We start from the raw sequence: 24,174 nt of genomic DNA, 5'->3' as shown, positions 1-24,174 counted from the left end.
TCTCTCTCTCTCTCTCTCTCTCTCTCTCTCTCTCTCTCTCTCTTTCTTTCTCTCTCTCTCCCCCCTCCTCTCTCCCTCTCTCTCTGGCACACGCATGCACAGTCACTCAGGAAGTCAGACAAATGGCATCTTGTGTTCTTCATAAAGATTAGTGATCAGAGCAGGATAACAATATCATAAGAGGGAACTCTATTAAAGACCCAGGAGGTGGATGGGGAGTGCTTTCCAAAGCATGGAAAGATTGACCGCCATTGTTTAAACTATTAAAGGTGGGGGTGGAGTAACAACAAGAACCAAGTAAGAAGCACCTCCCACCTCTCCCTCCTTAGCCCGATGATTCCCACAGCTGAAAGAGGTAAGGCACCTCCCATAAGCAAGCACACTGTAAATGAATCAGAGGAGTTGTCAGAAGAAGATCCATTGCACACACAGGCCTGGAACCCGGGAGAGCTGCGGGCATCTTCTTCTGGTTTGCTTCTCATTGAGGCTTCTGTGACTCAGTGAGTGCCTCTGGGCTATGCCATGAGTACCCCATGTGAAGGCCATCCTAGCCTTTAGATCCCAGTACACCCAGCACAGACCCCAAGGTAAAGCGGGAACCCACCGAGACTGTGCCACCTCTTTCTTTTGCTCGTCAGTGACACAGGCTTGGAGAAGGACAACCAGGGGGAGGGGATCTGTTGAAGGACACTCACTGCAGAATTCAGTCTCAGAAGAACCACAATGTATGCCTGGACTGGAGTCTACTTGATCTTCCTTGGGAATACCATGGCTGGAACTTCACATCAGCAGGGTAATAGCTGCCCGATGTAAAGGAGACCAAGGCAGAGTACCGAGCATGTCATGTGTGCCCTCGGATATTTAGATCCACTACGTCCAGGCAGCTAAGATACTCAACAAGAAGGAAATGCACTTGGAATTACTCAGAGAGTAGGGGATGGAGCCATTTTCTCAGGGAGCTCATGTGCTCTTTTGGGGTGTGTCCAAATGTTGGCTGTTTGGGGCAGACAAAAGTATGTGTGGTGAAAATTGTGTTTCTTTTCCCCATGGCCCTTTTATTTCCATGTTCTCTTTGGAAAAGGTGAGTGAAGCTGAGAATACAGCAAGCTGGCAGAGTCTGGGCCAGCCTGCACAGAGCCCTAGGTTTGATACCCAACATCAAATAAACCAGGGGTAGCAGCATACCCCTGCCATCCCAGTATTCTGAAGATCAGATTCAAGGACATCCTCTGTCATAAAGCGAGTTTGGGACCAGCCTGCAATACACGGGAGCCTATCTCAAAAACACAATGCCAAAATAAAATAAAACCAAAACCAAAAGACCCTGGCAAAACAGAAAAGAACAAGAGGAAGATGAAAAGAGAAAGGAAGAGCAGAACAGAAGAAAAAGGGGAAGAAAAGGCAAACAAGGACCTCGGGCTGGTGGGCCCAGTAGTCGGTCCAGTGTTAAGAACATTAGAATGCATAGCTCCTCCCTTGGCAGCATTGCAGGTCTCTGCTACATGACAGAAACAAAGGTGTGGAATGAGCAAGCGAGTCTGAGGGAGCACAGGCCTGGGGGACAGGAGCAGCTAGACAGCCCTTCGAATCATTACAGGCCCAGAGGTGTGATCCTTGAGCACTTGCCTTCCTGCTAACAGTCTTTTTTCCGGGGTCCATGGAAGATGGAGAGCCAACCAGTGAAGACCACAGACAGAAAGACACTCCCACACACTCTGCTGTCATCAAACCCAGCAGAGCATCTTTCTCAGCTCTTGTCTGTGCCTTATCAGCCATCTTCCTGAATACATCCCATCACTGTAGGTTGGATGGACCTAAGCAGAAGGGAGGGGAGGGGAGGCCTGGGGGCTGGGGGCTGGAGATGAGGGTGGAAAGGGAAATGAGGGAGGGTTGCTTTTTAACAACATTGATTGTACATCCCAACTGGGTTTGTTAGGGCAGTTCCGTGCGCATCTAAGGTCTTCTTGTTCACATTCACGCCCACTACCCTTCCTCCTCCCTCTCTCACTGACCCCAGGGAAGTGGTATTTCTGATGGAGGTGGAAGGTTCGTTTTTAGTTCAGGAGAAAGGCTCCAAGAGAAATCACTGAGACAGTGAGGGTGCACAGCACGAATACTGCACCCCCTGGAGTCGGACAGTCACTGGGGGTATGGTGGCAGTGGCCACAGGCCTAGGCCAGTGGAGTCAAGTGGTACTTAATAGGGCATCCCTTGCTAATTCAAATCCCAACAGCCTATTAACTCAGTCCCTTAGGATATTTGTGGAGCCACCCACAGGGTGGTGACAGGATGTGACAAATCTCCCCTCCCCCCACACTCAGGTTGATAAAACTAACCTTGATGTACTATTATGCTTCAAAGAAATCACAGTCCAAAGGCCCCACCCTACAGGAAAACTTCTCATAGGTGAACACCCCCAAAGGGCAGCCCTAGCTTCTTGCTGACCACTGAGTTTTGAGAACGCAGGGAGCAAAGCCAGTACCACAAGTTTCCCAGATTTGATAAGAGGGTCTGTAAAATGATAGAACGGACAAAGTGCTTGATCCTCATCATTCCTTCGTGATAAAGAGGAGGTGATGCAAGCAAGTGGTTGTGAAAGAGACCTTCCTGCCTGGGTTCTCTGCAGAGTCAGCTCTCACACTACCTGGCTAGACCAATGGTCAAGCATCACCAGATCTGAAGTGGAGGCAGTAAGCCTGATGCCAGGACTAGCCTGTCCAGAGGCAAACCTCCAAGGTCATTGCTTTTCTGACTCTGGAACAGCAGATCTCTCATTTCCGAGATGGGCAGACCCGGGAACAGTTACTCAACATCCCTGCAAACCCATGCTTTCAACAGCACGCAGCAAAAGTGCTGTGGTACCTGGTGCACTATTGGGCACATGGCAAGTCCTGAGGGAAAAAAGCTCTTGTCAGGGCTGGGATATGGTTCAGTCAGCACAGTTCTTGCTGTGTAAGCCTGAGGACCTAAGTTAGTTTCTCAGACGAGGCCCGGTGTGGTGGCATGTGTTTATTGTCCCAGTTCCGGAAAGGTGGAGACGGTAGAGTTCTGGGACTAACTTAGTCTACTTGTTGAGTTCCAGGCCAATGAGAACCTCTGTCTCACAACAAATACGGCAAGACGCTGAGGAAGAATTCCAAAGGTTGGCCCCTGGCACCAGGTGCACTTACACGTCTACACGGCCCTGCACACATGTGTAGTGTGCCTGTACGCACACCAGCAGAACGGGTTTCTCTTTTCTTGCCTCCATTTTCACAGCCTTTCTCCGGTCACATCATCTGTCATGAACTGTCCCAAAAGATATAATCGTCATCTTGGTTCCTCCTGCAGATGAATGTCTTAACAAGTCCTTGTTCCTATTTAAAGGCAGCTCTTCTAATTGGAGGAGACAGGACTATCTCTGACCCAGCCCCACCCCCTTCCTCAAGTCCTCCCACAAGCCACTCACAAATCCCCCAGCTGAGGGTAGGAGGACCCAGGAAGACCGAGAGATCTGTAGTAGCAGTTCCGTGGACAGTTCCGTGGACTGGCTGACCTTCCAAACCCTATGAAGTCATTTATTTATGCACATCCCGAGAATGGGGAAGCGAGGAGGTACCCTGCCCTGTGCCTGTGGGCAGGGCTGCTGCAGAGAGACTGTGTCTCATCCTGACAGACCCAGAAGTACCAACCACAGAATTGCTGTGTGAGCTATGAAGGCTGAGGTCACTGCTGGGACCATACCACACTTGCAGAGCGCTGCCAAACTCAAAAGTCACCTCTGGCTGCACCCAGCCAAGAGCACTGCATCTGCTAGGCATGAGTATGAGACATAGCAGGCAGGCAGTATACTCCTGCTTTATAACAAATCTGGGGCTGAGCTCATCTGCCTGCAAGACAGAAGATGCTTCTTCCTCTTCTTTTTCTTTCTTATTTTTTTAAGGTGAATTCACTTTTTAAAACTTAAACTTTCTTAAATGGACCCTCTAGCATATCCACAATGCTACGCCATCAATACTTCTATTTAATTCCAAACCATTTTCCATAATCCCAAAAGGGAACCCCATACTTGTGAACCACTCACCCCTCACTCCTTCCCCCAGCCCTGACTAGTCTGTCTACATCCTGTCTATATGGATTTGAGATGGGAAGGTTTGCTAAAGATTAACTATCTTCCAGTCTCTTATTCTTTGGCCTATGCGTTAAGCCCGACTCATCAGTGTTAAAGTACATATTACCCTCGGAATTAAATGAGCCCAGGTTCAGATTCCAGGCCCAACCATCGCGATCTGAGTGTCTTTCAAGTCTCACTTTTAGCCCTATTCCATGGGTTTCTGTTTAGAATCAAAAGAAACGGATCCATAGGGCTCTAAGTGCTTCCCTGATGATGGCAGCAGTAATATTCATGGTTCCAGAAAAATCTCAAATAGGGGCTGACCTTGTAAACTCAATACTTGGTATCAAGAGTGTCACACATGAAAATCTTTTTACAGGCTAAACTTTTAGGCTATCCAAAGGAAGGTTAACCCTACAAGTGAACAAAGAGCAAGTTTTCAAAATAGAACTGTAAATATTTTACTTTTGAAAGCATCAGACTGACTAAAGTTCCAATACAATTGACGATCTGCTTGCTCTGTGGCCTTGGGTAAGCAGCTGCACTTCTCTGATGCTATTCTCTTAACCAGCAAAGAGTAAAGTCATCCACCTCAAAAGATTGCCTTGACCAAATATAATATCTGCTATGTGTGTTGGCACACAACTGAGTTCTCTGTTCTTTCGTAGTGTCCCCCCTCTGGAGCCCTGGGGTGCGAAGAGGCACACTGACCTTGTGGAATGTGTCTGTGCCCTAAGGAAGTGTCATATAACACACCTATGACCCCAGCACTTAAGACACTTGAGGTAGGTGGATCACCAGCCTTCTCTAAGGAGTTCCCAGCTCAGCCTAGACTACAGGGAAAGTCGGTTTCAGAAAAACAAAACGACAACATCACCTTAAGCCAGATGCCTGGCTGAAATTTGGTTTGGTCTGGACAGTATTTTTACAAAAATTAAATTTATTGTGCTTTTCTGGGTTATATGTGCAGCAAATTTTTCTAGTGTTCCCATCACCAAGATCCCATTAGACACAGCGATTTCACCTGCCTGTGTTACCTGCCCTCCTCCTCCTGCCTGCCTGCATTTCCAGCTGTTGCTTTATTCGAGCTTTTGTGCCTTTCACTAGCTGAGACAGGCACACGAGTGATGCCTGCACACTTTTATACTGCGCTTCTTCCAAGGGGAATTCGGAAGTTCCCCGAGACAGCTGCTCCGTGGACATAGTGGGCAGGCTCAGAGTCCACGACTTCCATCTCCAGTTTCCCAACCTGACCAGAGCTTTATTTAATTTAGACCCTGCCTCTTACAGGGCACCCATCCACTTGAAGTACAAACTTTAGATTCAGTCCTGCCATTCAGACTAGACTGCCAAAGCGGGGCAGGGGAGGTGTGTTATACCACATGGGGTATCAAAACCCAGCCATGGAGCCCCTTCTCCATGCTCACTCCCTCAAAGCCCCTCAAGAGCATCTTAGATCTAGCCCGTGCTTATAGCCCTGAAAAGAGACCTGACTTTATTCGGGAGCCATTCAGTTTCTGCATCTCCTCACTTTCATTCCTCAGTTCCTACCCTCAGAGGGGGTTAAAGTCCAGTGAAAATCAAGGTTAAACCCCCAGCCCACCACAGGGAGCCATGCCACGTGCACAGGCCCGGAAAAAGAAAAAAATAAACGGTCGCCATAATCCACCTCGGAAAAGAGACGGAGAAAATCCCCTCCCATTGTCCCTTCCTCCTTTCCCTCACCTCCCGGTGCACGGAGCTCGGGTAGCCCTGGAAGCCCCCACCCCCAATCCCGGGGGCAGAAAGAGAGCATGGCGCACACGTGGGGCGCAGCGAGCCCGTGAATTGCAAGCAGCTTCCTGAAGCTGGGCAAGGAGGAGGGGGCCGGGATGCCTCTGCCACACGCCCCGGAGCCCGCCCTTGGAGCACACCCGGCTCCAGATCCCTTACCCTGTGAGGGGCCGAATGCCTGGGAGCTTCTGAGCGGGGCTTCCTGGATCCGGCTTCTGGCTGGCAGGAGAGCCCCTATCCTTCCTTCCTCAGCCCGGGCTTCTCCAGGGGCAGGGTGGCTTCAGAGCGTCCATGCAGGCAGGCAAGCAGGCAGACAGGCAGGCAGGCAGACTGGCTAGTGTCCCCGCTTCTGCCCTGCCCTCAGCTGTCCCAGCCAGGCCATAGCCAGGCTTTCTGACATACTGGTGCTGGGGACTTCACTTCCTGGTTTGGTTTTTTTTTTTTTTTTCCTCTTTCACAACTGAAAGTGGAAGCGCTTCTGACCAGGAGGAGGGAGCCAGGCAGCCAAAGCTACCCTATCCCTGCTCGTTTTTTTAAAGCCTTCAGCCCCAGCCCCTAAGGGCTGAAACAAAAGCCACCTTGCATCCACACAGTCCACCTGCTCCCGCTGGTCCCACTAGCTCTCCTAAGACGAAAATCCAAATGAAACCGAGTTGAGGTGCCCCTGGATTCACTGCCAGAGAGACGGAGGTGACGTTGTTCCCCGCTGCGTTTGCAGGACAGGAAAGTCCAGCTAGAGGGACCTCCGCCCTTGGGTCAGTCTCAACACAACTGTCTTCACGTAGCCCCTCTCCCCTTCCCCAGAGCTGCCACACTGGCGGTCCTCATAGAGACAACAGAAGAAACCAAATAAGCCAGGAACCACTGGGGCAGCGAGCCATTAAATTGACGTGGCTCTTTTTCCTCTGACACACCAGATCTGCCTTCCAGTCAGCTAAGTTTAACGTAAAATTGTGTTCTGTGACCCCTCTCACACCTCAGCATTACCCCGGGTTCGCGATTGGCTTATTTGATCACCCTTTAAGGCTTTGTCTGGTCTCCCAGGGGTACGAGGAGATCCCGTTCTAGAATGACAGGTTCTGCCCCCCCCCCTCCCCCACTCAGCAGCAACACTACAGACAGGCAGAATTACACAGCACTTTCCTAGCCTAGATCCCTCCAAAAAGGATCGGCAGGAAGTTCAAGATGAGCCTGGCTCTTCCTGAGAGCACCAGCTACCTTAAGAGATTCCTTCTCTCTGCAGAGAGCACCCACTCCTGCAGGGGAGGCCAGGAAAATGGAGCCATATATCAGAGAACAGCAGGTCTGTCCTCTTTGGAAGGATAGAAGGAGGTGCCTCTGGCTTTTGTTTAGTTTCAGAGCTTCCCCGGAAACAATTTTCTTCAGAGGAGACCATTAGATGACAGAGTGGATGCGAAGCCTCGGTGCCTGGGAGCCCCCCCCCCCCCGCATCTCTCTAAGGCCTTAGCTGTTGCAGGGTCAGAGGAGACCAACTAATATTGTGGCTACTGGTCTCCTCTAGAACTGTATGTCGAGTTCAGCAAGATTTTAATCCAAAGATTTTAATGGGAGGATTCTGACATCACCCAAGACTTCTGTCTTGGATGACTGGAGCAGACCATGGAGTGACTGACCACCATGTCTTATCTAAAGCCAAGCCACAGGATCTAACACCTCAGAGATGTATCGAAAATATGAGGTTAGTGTTGCTGCCCTAGAAGTAGATGCCCCCTGAGCCAACACATATCATATCCATAGGATGCTTGCCAGCCCCTAACAGCATCCCTGCTACTCCCTCCCTTCCAATAGGAGTCTCAATTGCCAACAGTCAAGAGGCACCTTTAACTAAGAATTTCTGAATGGCAGGTGAAGGAAACCTACATCCTGATTCAGTCTTTAACTTTCCAAAGCTTTATGCCTTTTAAAAAGTGAGAATATTCTCTTCCAATCCCCCCCCCCACTCTCCTCAAGTGGCTCAAATGTTTCCCTTCCCAATCGATTTCTTTCTTTGCCTCCCACACACGTCGGCTGAGATTACCACTCGTGTTATGAAAGAACTTGAAGCAGGTTGAGGATGAATACGCATCCCACTGCCCCCCACAGCCCCCTACTCCCCTAGACCTGTGAAGGCAGCTCACCTTGTGAGAACAGTCACAGTTGCTGGGGCGAGGAATGGCTCCTCTTGCAGCTGGCTTGCTGGTTCAGCACCACATGCAGCAGCCTCCGACGTTCCAAGCTCTGGGACTAGGCACATCTGAAGTCACTGGATCCTGTCCTGAGAGTGTCCTGCCAGCTCTTCTGGAACCTTTGGACTTGTTGCAATAGAGGTGCAAAGGTAGAAGTTACCTGCTCAAACACTTTTAGTCACCTCTTACAGAAGTGGAGAATTTGGCAAAAGGTTAAACAAGAGATTGTTAGGCAATGGATTTAAGAGGGAAAAAAAACAAAGAGCAATTGGCTCAGAAAGTGCTATTGAGTGGGGTGAAACTGTTATAAAGCTCAGACTTTGGGGGAAGGAGTAGGCAATGAATAGGGGCTTTGCATGTGAGTTTTTTCTTTGCCCCCATCTTTGGGACTGAAACAGAAAGAGGCCAGACTAGAATAATAAGGCAGAGAAAGTACACCTTAATTTTAGGGTGACAGGATGGGGGGGGGCAGTCACTTGCACTGACTCAGGCTATGGCTTCAAGATCTGGCCAGAGTAAGTTTGTGTTTGGAGATGAGCTTCCTAGGAAAGCCAGGATAATCCAGGATATTCCAAAGCAAACAAACAAGCAGAGCTGGCCTGAAGTCTGAAATGTGAACCATAAGACGAACCCAAGTGTGCTGTCTTCAGAGAGAGCAGGTTCACGGGTACAGCCTGTCCTCCTCAACCCTGGAAAGGCACCGGAAGCAGCAACGTGGCTGTTGCCTCACAGCTTTGTCTATCTTCCTCCTTCTCTCCATGTGGAAGATGCTCATGACCGTGCTGTTCCTTAAGCATTAAGACTGCAAAGATATCACTAATCAGAAAGAATACAGACAGAGAGATTAAAAAAAAAAAAAAAGAGGCTCTGCAGAACCGGCCCAACCTCTACTCATCAGGTGAGGCCAATGAACCCTTGTCAAGAAGGTACTAAAATCTTAGAACCAGGCAGTAGCCAGCCCAGGCCTGAGGCAGGGCCACGGATACGCATCGCATGCTTTGGCCCTCTGTGATGCTGCCTTGCTGATCTATGCCACCAGTGACCCTGCAGTGCTTGAGTGCTTTCTGTGCAGCAGCCCTTTAGGAATGTAGAGCAAGGTTTATTTTGTTAAGGTATCTGGCCAGGTGTTCAGAATCAAAGTGAGGCACCAGCGCCACTTTCTGCTCAATTCGTGTGCGGTGGTTAGCATGCTAACAACATAGGATCTTCTCAGACCAAATGCTCATTCACGTCTCAGAGGCATAGACCTCAAAGGTTATCTCTCCCTGAAGAGCCTTAGCCCTTCCTTAGTACCAGGAAGAAAAAGGCTTCTGAGAGGATCTGAAGATGAGAACTTCGCGCGTCAGTGCTACTAGGCTGGAGCAGTGCCAAGCAAGGTATGCTGGTCAGCAAACTACTGCCTGAACACCTGCCGATGCCCGCTCTCCAGAGAGTGAGATGCGCCAAGCCAAACTGTGGTTTCAAAACTTTCGTAAATGTCACAGTCCCCCAGAGTGAATGTTACAACATAGTTGTCTGGGCCCATGCCATGGCTTTGATTCAGTAAGCAGGAGCTGGGGCCTGGAAATCTGCGTTAATGTCCGTGTCCGGTAATATGGGTGCTATTGTTCTGGAGAGACCCTAGATGAATGTTTGCCTTAAACATCTACCCTGACTTCAGTAGAACCAGATACAGAAATATCTCAGGGGTTGCATTAGAGATGGCCTTGGTTATGACCAAGTTTGACCTACAAGGGTTGTATTGGGGGTAGCTTTGGTTATGATCAAGTTTGACTCACAGGGTTGCATTAGGGGTAGCCTTGGTTATGACCGAGTTTGACCCAGACATGAACTGGTGTTTTTGGAGAACCTGGCCAGCTGGCTGAGTCCCAGACAAAGATGTTGCTGATTAGGAGGTCCTGCAACTGACTGTTCACATTCCTTCCACAGATCTAACTCAAAGTCAAGCAGAGCCAACATGGACAACCCGAGTGGGTGGAGGGTGAGTATGAGTGAGCCATCAGTGACATAGTGGCCTTGACTTTACTCTCAGGGGCACTGGAGATGCCAAAAGGTGGTGTACTGACTTATGGTGTAAAGCCTGGAGTTCAGGTTCCTAACGCTTTAACAGGCCGTACCATCTCTCTCTCCAAAAATCAAAAACAATAAAATAAAATATTTTGCACATGCTCATGTGATATGTGCCCCTGTTGAGTGTGTTTGCAGGCATGTGGAAGCCACAAGCTAACACTGGTGTTTTCTTTGGTTGCTCTCCACCTTATAGAGTGAGGCAGGGTCTCTCACTTGAACCCCGAACTCTCTGACTAGTCCACCTACTCAGCTGCTTGTCTGTAAATCCCCCGTCAGTCTCCCAGAGACATGGCAGGCCTCCATGTCCGCCTGGCGGATATGTGTCTGCTGTGTATCTGAGAAAGCAAGTGATTTTCCCCCTGAGCCGTCCCTGCAACAGCCACACAATCTCTTGATGAATCACTATCTTGGTGTGTTTGACAGGTTTCTTCATAGTGCCCACAGCCATATTCTTTAGAATATAATGATTTTTTTTAATCAGTCAGGCATCCAGCAGCCCCTAAAGTGTACAAACCTTTATTCTTTTAGGTCTTTCACATTCAAGGTTGTTGAGATGTATGGTGTCTAACCAATAGCCTTGATTCTGACACACTCCTCCACATGATGCTCTGGTGGGCTTTATATACCTTCTCTCCCTTTTCTTAGGGACAAATGAAACACACTTTCAATATACCATAGTTCTGGAATCCCAGACACGAACATTCCGGGATCAACTATGCTAACAGTTAGGCTACGGGCTGGGAATACTTCACAGATAGAAACCAGCTTTTCCAACGGCCTGAAAGCAGGGTAAGGCAGGCGTGTTCATACAACACTTCCTCGTCTGAACCTCTTCCAGGCTGCCACTTCATACCTATGAGGTGTGAGTGTCATCAAGACCTTCAAACATCCAAAACCAGTAGTGAAGGGTGGGAGTCAGACCCTAAGAATGAATACTTAATTTGGTTCTTGAAGTCTGTTGAAATAAGAGCGGCGGGGCTCCGTCCCCGGCACCCGGCCGCCCACATGGCTAGCTTAGCTTATGCCCCGAAATAATTAAACGGAAACTGTATTCTTTTAATCACTGCCTGACCCATTAGTTTCAGCCCTCTTATTGGCTAGCTCTTACATATTGATCTAACCCATTTCTATTATTCTGTGTAGGCCACAAGCTGGCTTACCAGGAATGATCTTAACCTGCATCTGTCTGGAGTGCGGGAACCATGGCGACTCACTGACTCAGCTTCTTTCTCCCAGCATCCTGTTCTGTTTTCTCCGCCTACCTAAGGGTTGGCCTATGAAATGGGCCTAGGCAGTTTCTTTATTAATAAGAAATCATTCCCACATCATTTCCCCTTTTTCTGTTTAAACAAAAAAAGGAAGGCTTTAACTTTCTGTAGTAATAGGAGTGGCGGAGCTGAGTCCCCAGCACCCCGGCCGCCTGCCCGGCTAGCTTATGCCCGAAATAACAACACACAAACTGTATTCATTTAAACACTGCTTGGCTCTTTAGCTTTAGCCCTTTTCTCGGCTAACTCTCGCTCCTGGACTAACCCATTTCCAATCATGTGTGTCGCACCCCAAGGTGCGCTTACCAGGAAGATTCTAGCCTACGTCCATCCTGGGTCGGAGCTTCATTGCGTGTGCCTCAGAGAGCAGAGCTCTCGCCTCTACCCGCAAGAGTGGAGCATCGTGTCTCTCCGAGGCGTCTGCCCCTGAGAGGAGAGCTGTCGAGTCTGACCTCACTTCCTCTTCCTCCCAGCATTCTGTTCTCTTTACTCCTCCCTCCTGTTTTAACCTATCAGGGCAAGCAGCTTCTTTATTTAATTAACCAATGACCTTCCTCCATCAGAAGTCAGCTGGATGAAAGATACAGTTTGCCTGAACAAGAAAGTCAACTAGATAGGACATGTCACCTCCTGAGGTCCTATGCCTTGGAGATTAGGTCCTGATAGTGCAGGGAAGGAAGGCACATGTATTTCTTAAATAACTTTAGGATATTTTGTAGCATCTAGTAATTTACCTATTGTCCTTTAAGAGTCTGGCATGGTATCAAATGCTATTTTAAAATTTTATTCACTTTCAGCACTACACCAAAAAAATAAAATAAAATTTATAATAAAGGTTATTTCAAGATTCTATACAATGATGAATCTAATAAGTCACAGAGGAAAACTGAAATTTCTTCTTTTAATAATATTCTGGGCTCTGAATCTAGAAGCGTCTTCCTAAGCTTTTGGAGTCTCAGTTTTAGAATACACTTTTGGTTCAGATTGTCGAATGTACACAAAATAATGGTTCCCCCAGGTTTAGGCAAGAGCAAAGATGAGTGGTGGAATATGAGAAAGGGAAGATGTGGGCTGGGGAGGAAGTCCAATGGCAAGAGCTCCCTGGGATGTGCAAGGCTCTGGGGTCTGAGTCTCAGCACAGAAGGACGAGGAGGAAGGAAGGAAGGAGAGGATGGAGAAGAGGAGGAGGGGGAGGACGATGTATACACAAGATGCCTGTAGTGACAAGAGATGCAGAGATGTGGAACTCGTAGATAGAGAAGATATTAGGCTTTCTGATTGCTTGTCCGAGTCTGGCAGAATGGCCCAAGAGCAAACACCAAAGCAGTAGATGAAACCACCTATGTCAACCTTTAGCAATAATAAACTAGAAAAAAGGGAGCTGGGATGCCATGACTCAGGGTTCACTGAATAGCTGGTAGACGTGTCATAGAGATAGGAATGTTAGGCTGAACTTTAGCTTCCCACATGGTAGAGTTGGCACTGAAGTTTGTCCTCAACTGTGATATGGAAAGGAAGGGACAAAGTACCCTAAAACCCTCTCCCAGCAGGGCTCTCTTATAACTGACTGCTGGAATTCTATGACATTCTGCTTATCTGCTACTTCAAAAGGCTAATGATGCTCAAAGTACATTTCCAAGGCAGCGATCGATGGTCCTTAGCAAATTCCTCAGCTTCAGTTCAGATGCTCACAGAGGCCTTCTGTAATGAGGGCCCACAGTGGAGAACATTACAGGTCACCTGCCAAGTGGCCTCTTACGTTCTAAGAGATTTTCAGCATCTCATCTAATCTCACAGCAACCCTAGGAAGATCTTATTGCCCTTACTGGAGGAAAATGAGGGGTCTTCTTGGAGTAGGAGGCTAATGAATATGCTCAAAGCACATGGTTAGCATCATATGGCTAAACTTTGAGCTTAGGTGATTTTGGTCCAGAGTGCAAACATATGTCTGTAGTTCAGGGCCATCAATTCTACAACCCCTTATTCTCTTGTGTTCATATACACATTTCTCTTGAGAACTGTCATTGATCTCTTGATAAACATTAAGAACTCTTGCTCTAAGTCAGCAGGACCCAATAAGCCATTGAAACCAGACATCAAGCTGGCCACCACCTTTCCCTCTTTCAAAGAGATGGACAGCCTTTCTGCTCCTGAGTTCATTTCCCACAAAAGCCTCACTCCATACACTGTCAGGACAAACTACACATTCTAGCTGGGGACTCTCTCCACCAGCAGGTCTTCCTTCTTGGTAATGGGTTAATGCAATGAAGGGGCTGCCATGCTGCATTATTGGGAGCTTCACAGAGGACAAGAGGAAACCCGAACCCACAGCTCCAACGACAGTAGCTGCTAATTTCTCTCAGTTCCAGCCACTGACAGCGATTGCTTGGGCATGCATTGTCTTGAGGCCGCTTGTTCATTCATTCTGGGAAGGAAGTGTTACCCAGAGATGTGCAGTGGGTTGACAAGAATGGTGTTTGCACAATAGCAAGAAGAAGCATCCCCCAGACAAGGCTCATGAACCCCACTCTTAAATGGGAAGTTACGGACAATTAATTGCTTCTGGGGAATTGCTTCTGTTTTCTTTAAGAATGTAGCCCCTGGTAGGTTGACCATACTCCAGTGGATGGCTTTATACCCAGGAATACATGGGAAGAACAAATTGAACTTGGTGGGTTATAAAAAAACATAGGACATAAAATTGGGGTTTAAGAAGATGAAGTGAGTCTAGAGAGAAGTTAGGGGTAAAAAAAAAGGGGATAGATTGCATTATATGAAATTACCAAAGCAATATAAGAAAGATATCTTACCAATCTCTAGCTCTTCATCCATCCTTCCCCAAACCACAGAGAACAAACTGACTTGCAACCTTGGAACCGGGCCTCCCAGGTGGTGATCCATAGAACACCAGTGGGCCAAGATAAACCAATTAACTCTTTACACAGAGTGGCTGTTGTGCTGATGGACAGCTGTATTCTAGGGGTTCTATTGTGCCATACAAACACCATCATTATCAGTGACATGGAGTGAGCGAAATCAGGACATGGGAATATGAACTCCCGGCTCCTTTATCAGCAAGAGCTTTTAAAAGGCATAAACATCCAGACAGAAATCCAATGCTTCCCCTTCTGGGTTTATATACAAGGGAAAGTAAAGCAGGGGCTGAAAGGGCTCTGAGCTCCTATCTGCATTGTGGCATTATTCACAAGAGACAAGACATAAAACTAACCAAAGTGTCAACAAATGAACAAAGAAAATGCGATGTATAACTCCAATGGGGGGGGGAGGAGCTAAAACCATAACTCAGCTAGAACCGAGTACAACCTTTTGCGTTCAGTCCCCACACTGCACAAAGCCGTATGTTGGTGAGACATGCCCACAGTCTCAGCCTTCAGGAGGTGGAGGCAGGAGGATCAGAAGCCAAAGTCTGCCTTTGCTTCATGACGAGATTGAGACCAGCTTGGGCTATATGAAACAGTCTCAAAACAGTCTCAAATAACTAAAGCGGCATACACAGCACATCAAAAAAAAAAAAACCAAACAAACAAAAAAACCAAAATCCTGTCATTTGTGACATCATGGACTTGGAAGGCATCATGTTAAATGAAAAAAGCAGACACAAAAAAATTTAAGGCCGCATGATCTCATTCATAAGTGCAAGCTACAAAAGTGGATTTCTCCAGGGAAATGAGACAATGATTACCACAGGTGAGGGGTGACAGGGAAGTGGATGGTGAGAGACAACTGCCAAAGGGGTATAGTGACAGTTAACAGGAAAGGCAAGCTCAGGCGTTCTGCTGTGTAACAGAGATTGTAGTTGGTGGTGACTGTGTCGGTTAGGGTTTCTATTGCTGCGTAGAGTTGTTACAAAGGCAACTCCTATCAAGGAAAGCTTTCGTTGAGGCTGGCTTACATGTTCAGAGGTTTAGTCCAGTATCATCATGGTGGGAAGCATGTGGCACGCGGGCAGACATGGTGCTGGAGAAGTAGCTGAGAGTTCTACATCTGGATCAGCAGAAGTAGGAGAGAGTGACACTGGGCCTGGCTTGAGCGTCTGAAACTTCAAAGCCCCACCTCCAGTGACAGTGACATACATCCTCCAACAAGGCCACACATCCTGATCCTTTCCAATAGTGTCACTAACTGTGAGACTATGAGGGCCATTTGCATTCAAGCCACCACAGTATTTTCTTAAAATTATTTATTTATTATTATTGCGTGCGTGTGCATGTGTGCACATGTATGCACACACACTCAAGTGCCTGTGTAGAGGTAAGAGGACAAACTTTTGGGAGTTGGTTCTCTCTTTGTACTATGGACTCTGGGGATTGAACTTAGGTCATCAGCTTACATGACAAGTGCTTTTACACACTGAGACATCTTATTGGACTGATATATTCTTACTGGACTGATACATCATATTCTTGAAAAATACAAGAAAACAGATGTGGCCAGGAGATGATGGCGCATGCCTTTAATCCCAGTGCTCGGGAGGCAGAGGCAGGCAGACCAGCCTGGTCTACAGAGCTAGTTCCAGGACAGGCTCCAAAGCCACAGAGAAACTCTGTCTCGAAAAAAAAAAACAAAAAAAAAAAAACCAAAAAAAAAACCAGATGTGTTCTCATCACAAAGCAATAACTATGTTATGCAATACAGTGAGTTTGTTAATTATTAATAGCTAGATTTAACTACTCTACAATGTTTACATGCTTCAAAACATCCAATTGAACAGGATAAATGCACATTATTTGCACTTGTGTGTTCATGTGTGTGCATGTGTGTTCATGTGTGTGTACATGTGTTCAAGGGGGTGCATATGTGTGTGCAGGTGTGTTCATGTGCGTGTGCATGTGTGTACATGTGTGTTCATGTGGTACATGTGTTTCAAGTGGATGCATGTGTGTAAGGTGTGTTCATGTGTGTGTGTTTGTGTGTGTACATGTGTGTTCAAGTGGGTGCATATGTGTGTGAAGGTGTGTACATGTGTGTTCATGTGTGTTCATGTGGTGCATGTGTGTTGAAGGGGGTACGTATGTGTGTGCAGGTGTGTTCATGTGTGTGCATGTGCAGGTGTGTTCATGTGGGTGTATTTGTGCATGCAGGTGCACTTTCATGTGCACGTACATCTGTGTGGAAGTCAGATGTCAGCGTCCGGTGTTTTTCTCGGGGTTTTCACTTTGTTATTGAGGAAGGGTTGCCGTTGGCCTGTAGTTCACTGATTAGCTGAGGCTGCTTGTCCAGCAAATCCAGGATCCTCCTATTTCTGCCTCCTCGAACTAGGACAAGAAGTACATAACAATATGACTTTTTATGTGGGTTCTTGGGGATCAAACTCAGTTTCTCATGTTTGCACAGAGAGTACTTTTCCCACCAATCCATCTCCTCACTTCTAAATGCATTTAATTCTGTGAATTAAAAAAAAAAAGATTCAGATGGAAATGACGATTGTCCCTCAGAGATGTCAAGATCTAAACCCCAGGAACTCCAACACTCACAAAGTGTGGCTGTCACCCAGGGACCAGGAAAGATGGTTCATAGAGAAGACTTACACCTTTACTGTCTAGGACTATGGTCCCCAGATACAGGTGGCTCCCAGGCACTTGAAATAAGGTGAGCCCAAATTGAGATGTAAAGACAAAATATACCCTGGATTTTAGGGATCTGGTATGAAAAAAAAATAAGTTTTCAAATGTCAGTTACCTGTCGAAATGATAATATTGGGGATATAAGTTAGTGTTTCCACTGTTCTCACTCTGTGTGTGTGTGTTGGGGTATGTCTGCTTGTGTGTGCATCCATGTAGAGGCCAGAGGTCATTCTAGGGTGTGGTTCCTTAGGAAGACTTCAGCCTCCCCAGGTGGGCTAGTGTGTCCAGGGAGCAAGCTCCAGTGATTCATTATTGCAGCCTCCCTCACTAGGATTATAGGCACCCATCAAAGCACAAGCCCTTTTCCCCCATGGGTGCTAGGGATCAAACTCGAGCCTCATGCTTATGTGGCCCACTGAGCCACATCCCCATTCTGCTTTTACTTTTCAAATACATCAGCTAGGAAGATGTCAAAGACAAGCATGTCTTGCATTGCATAGTTTTGGGATAGTGCTGATTGCTGGAAGTCAAAGGCCCTTTGACTCAGCGCACACAGAGCAGTCACACAGGCTGACGTTTGGAACATATGGAAACTTGCCTACATGAGCTTTCTTTTTCCTTCTGGTGACCAACCCAAGCTTTGTTACTCCATTGGGTTCATCAGCACTCTGTATGGACAGACATTAAAAGCTGTGCTGGCGGTATCCTTTACCTGCTCCTCTGGCTTCTGCAGGAGTGGCAGCTTCTCCCCGAGGATAACACAGTCTCCATTCAATAGTTTATGATCTGAATGGTAGCCACAGTCCTTTGTCGAACCGTGTTGTTTATTGGCTATTGTCCTGTGTCAGGCACGATGCTGGGTGTCTTTTATTTATTAATACTTTTACTGGTCATATAAAGTCATCCTGGCTAATTATAGATAAGGAAATTGAGGGTTTAGACAACCTTACCTTGTCCAAGCCACCCTGTGTCTCCTCCCACAGCCTGTACTCACGAATGTTCAGCAGCAGTGCCTCCTATAGGAGGTTGGCACTGAGGAGCACAGCTTCCATGTGTCACAGGCAGGGTACTGGTACTTAGAGCAGAAATGTGTTTTTGTACCTCCCTCCTCCCCAGGTCCTTAAGGATACCTTCTGCTTCACAACTGTGGTTTCCTGAACTCATACCATAGAGTAAGCCACCCTGATGGCCTGACTGGCTAACTGGAATTGAGAGGAAATGCCAGGAAGTGGAGGAGCCTCTGTTGTCTACAGACAAGAGGCTGACGAGGGCGGGGGAGTCAGGAGGGACATCCTGCCTGGCTCTCTGTGACAGCGTAGCAGAGAGCCAAGGGCCAGATGCCAAAGGCAGGATACACAATTCTCTCAATTGGCACAGATGGGAAACATTTTCTTCTGAGTCAAAAGCATGCTAATACCAGAGACTGATGAACTGGAATCCAGAGGACTCGCCCAGTGTTTGGAATCTGTGATAATAAAGAATTTTGTGGGGGATAAGGAGACGGCTCGGTAGGTAGGAGTGTTTACTGTGTAAGTATAAACATAGGAGTTCAAAACCCCAAGCTCCCATCTAAGAAAGCTGAGCATGGCCTCATGTGCTTGCAATCCTAATGTTGGGCAACAGAGACAGGCAGATTCTTAGAGCTTACTAACCAACAAATCTAGCCGCTTCAAAACTTCTGGTTCAGTGGGAAACCCTGCCTCAAGGGCATAAGGTGAAGAGTGACCAACAAGGATACCTGACGTTCCATTCTGCCTCCTCTGACATCTGTATACTGTTTGCACAGCATAAACACACAAATACGTATATATGTACACCCCACACACGTACACACATGCATACATGCACATACACACATGCGACAGACAAGGCCTTGAAGGCCTGGCCTGGGACGTAGATCAAGGGTAGAGTACTTGCCTATCACACAAAAATCTCTAGGTTCAATTTCTATTAGCCAAGAACAAGTAGAAAACACGGGTGAGCTGCCCTGAAAACGTGAGCATGGGAAATATGGCTGCACCCCTCATCTGCCATATAGTGGTGTGGCTGATGGAGAGATGCCCTCCCCGACTCCCACCCTCACTGCCTGTGGCAGGTGGGAGAGCTGGCCCTGAGGTCCTAATTGCGGGAGAGCTGTTCCTGACCCTCTGGAGAGTGGCCCCTGCCTGCACCTTGCTTGGACAACTGGTTTTGCCTAGTGGTGTCCCTGTGGTGAACTGGCTTTGAGGGAGTGAAAGCAGGACAACTGGCCCCGCCCCTTGCTCCTTGCTGCCTTGGGTGAGCTGGCCAGGGCAGTGCTGGAGAGCTCACCCTGGTGGTAAGGAGGAGGGGAAAGCTGGCAGGGTGACTGACCCAGCTCCTACCCAGGTCCAGAAACAGAGCTATGAGCTGGTCCGCTCCGGCATCTGCCCGATCTATGATCTGCTGTGCATATGAAGGGGCTGGTCCTGCAGATGAAAAGCTGCAGAATCTCTATGACCCAGGAAAACAACAGGATATGCAAAAGGAATCTCTTAGTGAGGGCCCAGCATTGACAGCTTAGCAGAAACCAGAGGACTTGAACCGGAGGGATGCTTCTTTGTAAAGACATATGGACAAAAGGGTTCCATATGACTCACTGTGTCACACCACAGTGTCCATAATGAGATTTTTCTTTTCTTTTTTCTCTTTATTTCTTTTCTATTAAACTTTATTTTATTTTGTTGGGGGGATGTTGCAAAGACAGAGGGTGGATACAAAGGGACAGGGAGATGAACAGGATTGAGATGCATGATGTGAAAGACACAGAAATCAATAAAAAGTTTAAAAAGAAGAAGAAAACATTTTTGGAGGGGGCAGTAGTATGTTCAATGTATAATATATACTTGAATAAAAAGACATTTTTAGAAGTATCTTAGAAAATCTAAAATCACAAGAGTAATTTGCAATTAATAACCTCACCGCTGCTTATTGACTCTGTGTGAATGCCTCACACCCCGGGAGTACTCAGCTTCCTCTCCCCCTTGTTAACTTCTGACAGATTTTCTTCTTCATGCCATGGCTTTAGGGTCAGTCATCCTGGAAGTAGAACCAAAGACTATGACATAAACATTGATGACTCTGGACTTTCGGCCAGCCCAGCTGGCTAAGCTTGGCTTCTGATGAGAGCTGGGAGAAACTTAGCTGTTGGAAGCACTGACCGTCAGAAGGCCCAGATCTTCAAAGGTGGGCTTGGGTGTCACAGACTCATTCCTTGTAGAAAGAGGTGTGGGAGGTACCAGAGGAGTTGAATATTGGCAATGGGGGGAGGGAGGGCGGCAGAGCCCTAGCGAGGGAGGGAAGGATTCTTTTCCTCTTGTCTGGGCCCGGCTGTACCACCATTCTGTCATTACCAGTCACCCAGAGCCAGCCATTGAGCCTCAGGAGCAATGGACACTGTTTCTAAAGCAGTGGTCTTTGAATTCTAAGGAAGTTATTCCATTGCTGATCTAAGATACAGGATCCCCCAGTTTGGTCTTAGTTCTTCTGGCTCCCCAAACCCTTGCTGAGTAGAAGCCTCGTCTCAGACCCTGTGTCCCCTCAGCTGTGAGCAAGGCCTGAGCATACAGTGAGAGGTTGGAGGTTCCCGCCCAGACAGGTGACAGCTTCTTTCCTTCGCTCCAGGGATGGTTAGCGCAAGGCCTGCCTGAGAGGAACCTGGGAGCCAGATCTGAAAGAGAACTTTCACCTGCCGTTCAATGTGTCATCCCATCCACCTGAGAGACCTTACGACAAGGAACTGCAGAGCCCATAGGCCTCTCCTCTCCTCCCACCTCACAGAAGCAGACAGGCTCTGTACAGTCCATGTCTTTCCCACCATAGGCCAGGATATGGACTTACATGCGTTACTTACTTTCCCCCCTGGATGGCTTGCTTCTCCCACATGCTATCTTGAACCGGCCTCATTCCAAGTAAATTAAATTCTCTTTTTTGTCTCTCATCCTCCTGGAGGGAAAGTTTGAGTGAATTTGCTCCGAACTCTCACCCATTAAATTTTACTGAGTTCCTGCAAAAGAGGTCTTAGGTTGTGTAGATAGTCTGGAGGCACCCACACGTCAATCTGAGAGGGATGGTGTCACTCTCATTGTGAAATTGAGGAAATCAAATCATAGCGCTATCTACTTGCCCGAGGTAAAAGATAGATGGAGCTTATAAGGAAGGAGGGTTTGATTCAAGACTTCCCACATCAACTCTAAGAGGAGATAAATAGTATCTAGGCATTCTGTAGTCTATGCATTTTGTGGTCTCCTTCTGGGCCAGGCCTGAGCTAAGGCTTGTTTAAGGGTGTGCATCTGAAGGAAGGGCAACAGTAACTGGCATTCTTTCCTTCCTCTTCAGATTCCCAGGACTTCACAAATCTTAGTCAGTAAGACTTAGTGCATCTAAGATAAATGAGAACCTCAAATGCCGATTTTCTTGACCATGTTCTGGCTCAGAAAGTCTGGAGTGGGGGCCCTAGAATCTGTGTTCCTAACTTTCTGGAGACTGGTGGTTTCAAAGAGAAAGCTTTGAGAAGCCTAGCAAGTCTACCATACCAAAATATCTAAGTATCAGATGTGTGTAAGAGGCCAGACTTTTCTCAAATGAAAGTGGTGGAAGATGGGAAGTCAACCGTCTAGATTAGTGTGGATAGGCCCGGGAAATAGCTGGGCCATTTTACCTGGGATGGCTGTGGCCTTCCAAAAGCCCTGGTGTCCCTGTGATATATCAGGTGGTCAAGAGCTGACACCCCCCCCCCATATAATCTTCTCGCCGTGATCTATGCAGAGAGAAGGTTAATACTTACTCAGTACTAATGGCTCCTGGTCCTCCAAGTCCAGGAGAGGAAGATGGGGTATGCTGGTTGGCAGTAAATCTTTTCTTAGACATTACTTCACTTTTTCCAAGATTTTTTTTGTAAAATGGATTGAGCAGATGGTAACTACCATGGTTGCTATGACCATAATATGAAATCTATCATCTTGTGTGTTGTGTGTTTGTGTACACACGCATGTGGAGGTCATTGGAGAGACTGCTGTCCACCTTAGTTCTGAGACAAGATATCTCCCTGATTCAGCTAGACAGGCTGACCTCCTAGGCCCAGAAACCCTCCTACCTCTGTCTCCCGTGTTGGGGTTCCAGGCACATGTCACCACCCTCAGCTTTTACAAGGTGTTCTGGGGCTTGAAGCTCAGGTCTTCATGCTTGCATGGTGAGCATTTTGTCAACTGAACTCTCTCTCCGGGGCCTTAAGACTAATGTTGTTGGAATGCTTCTTTGAGTGGTTTTGTATGAAGGACTAGATTTATATGGTCTCCTGTAATCCACCCTCCCATACTGCTTTGGAGGAAACCTGCACCATTTGGGTCCAAGGTCTTACAAATAACATGAAGTACATTTAGAATTGTCACTCAGGCTTTCTTCCTGTGTGAGTGGACCCCGTGTCTTCCCAGAGGGTCATGTGACTTGTTCGGTAACATGAAAACTGTCAGTGATATTGTTGGATCAACATCAAGGAGCTTTTTGACTGGCCACTTTCTACCTATTTTCTGTAAGACTCAGAAAGGAACAACATTGGTTAATTAGTGGCACTGAGCAGAAAGCAAGTCATGGTCTCGGGACACTTCACTCTCTTATAAGTTCTGGGCATGAATGGTCAGAAGACTGAGCCTACCAGAGTTGTATAATGATACAGTGTTAGATTCTATCCATGGCTTCCAGGCCACGTTCTGAGGTCCCCTGGAAATCTAGGTTCTGTTTTGGAGCTGAAAGCCCTACCGATCACTCTGTCTAGTTTGGCGCTCTTTGCCATTGTGCTAGTGACTTTGCTTCAAGCTACTAAGCTCATCGTGGGGTTCCATGCCCTCTGGAACATCTCTCATCCATTTAGTGTGCAAAGGCTGGGGCAGGCCTCCAGATTGCTGTGGACAAGCTCCAATCAGAGCCAGTGGGTCTTGGGAACTTGAGCTGGGAGTTCACTTACGCTAGCTCAACATGCAGTGCTGAGGAGTCTGTTGCGGTTTTCATTGACCAGTCCATAGAGAAGACATTTCTGCTCTGTTTGGACTGGCGTGCCCAGAGCAGCAGAGGTAGAGAATGTAGTGTGCTAAAAACATTGCCTGCGTTTCTACTGAAAGGGGGTGAGTGTACCATTAAAGATACCAATTTCATTTACCTCTTCTTATTGGTTTTTTTACATTTCTCATTAAAAGATTAATTGTATTTATTCATTGTACATGGAACTACATTATATAAGACCATCTTCAGACTAGTATATATTATACATCTAATCTCATTAGTCTCTGGCAAAAATCATCTTATCACAATTGCTGTCTAGGTCATGGTTTCTAGTTTTTGAGACCATGAAGCTAGAAGAGCTAAGTCTTTAAAGACTTTCAAGGAAAAAGGATTAGTTCGTGAACTCTATTGCTCCTGCTTATTTGACTTTGATGGATGTAGACTCATTCATTACTCTCTTCTCTTGGCAGCCACATAGTCTGGAGAATTTCAGGTAGACTAAAATGTTTGTTTTTAAAGATAGCAATATCAATTGTTAAAGAAGGCATCCTTGGTGTGTATAATAAATTATTCAGTAGTCTGGAGAAAATATATCATGGCAGTTTGCTTTCAGCTACAGCAAATGAGGGAGATGTGCTGTTTATGTGTAATGGGTTTTGCTTATTCAATGTCCTCGGATACCACACCATCTGAGAGAGGATGGGGAGAGTGACTAGGGAGGAGCATTGATGATCTCACCCCTTCAGTGCTGGAGAACTCTCTGGAATCGTTGCTGTAAAATTCAGCTGACTTTTGAATTTGAAATATCTATCTCTCTGCATTTGACACCTCTCTGGCTATTTAAACCCTACTCTGAAGGCGTAAGTCACAAAACAATCCCTCACTAATTCAGAATTATGGATAAAGTGTTAAAGCGTTATTTATTTAAGGAGAAAACTTAAAGATCACTGTCCTAGACAATAGCCCTCTGCATGACTAGGAACAGAGTCTAGCAGCTGTAAGAAAGAGAGAGAGAGAGAGAGAGAGAGAGAGAGAGAGAGAGAGAGAGAATGGCTACTGCTGCTTTTTAAAGCAAAAGAGACCATGCCCAAGTGGGCTGGATTCTTAAAGGCTATTGGCTATTGGCCCTTTTCTTTAAATAAGAGAGTTTTAAATTCAATACAAAACTATATACACTAGGAACA

At 47.0% G+C, this 24,174-nt stretch overlaps 1 protein-coding gene and 1 pseudogene across 3 annotated transcripts in view; one reads left to right on the top strand and one right to left on the bottom strand.

The window, feature by feature from the left end:
- The window catches only part of Acsl5 (acyl-CoA synthetase long chain family member 5), a 49,367-nt gene extending 41,233 nt beyond the window's left edge, over positions 1–8,134 (bottom strand). Inside the window, exon 1 of one of the 3 annotated variants that reach the window (XM_013348197.2) lies at positions 8,005–8,134. The gene's annotated coding sequence lies outside the window, so the exon portion shown is untranslated. Of the gene's footprint in view, positions 1–6,025; positions 6,939–8,004 lie in introns of those variants that run through there. The other 2 variants (XM_005352484.3, XM_026781482.1) reach the window with 2 other exon arrangements.
- Positions 8,135–18,976: 10,842 nt separating this feature from the next.
- LOC102002569 overlaps positions 18,977–24,174 on the top strand; it is a 41,830-nt pseudogene continuing 36,632 nt past the window's right edge.

This window comes from Microtus ochrogaster, chromosome 8 (genome assembly GCF_000317375.1).
Source record: "Microtus ochrogaster isolate Prairie Vole_2 chromosome 8, MicOch1.0, whole genome shotgun sequence".
NCBI classification, from domain to species: domain Eukaryota; kingdom Metazoa; phylum Chordata; class Mammalia; order Rodentia; family Cricetidae; genus Microtus; species Microtus ochrogaster.
The sequence above is the reverse complement of the archived record's forward strand: the minus strand, read 5'-3'. Positions and strand labels throughout refer to the sequence as shown.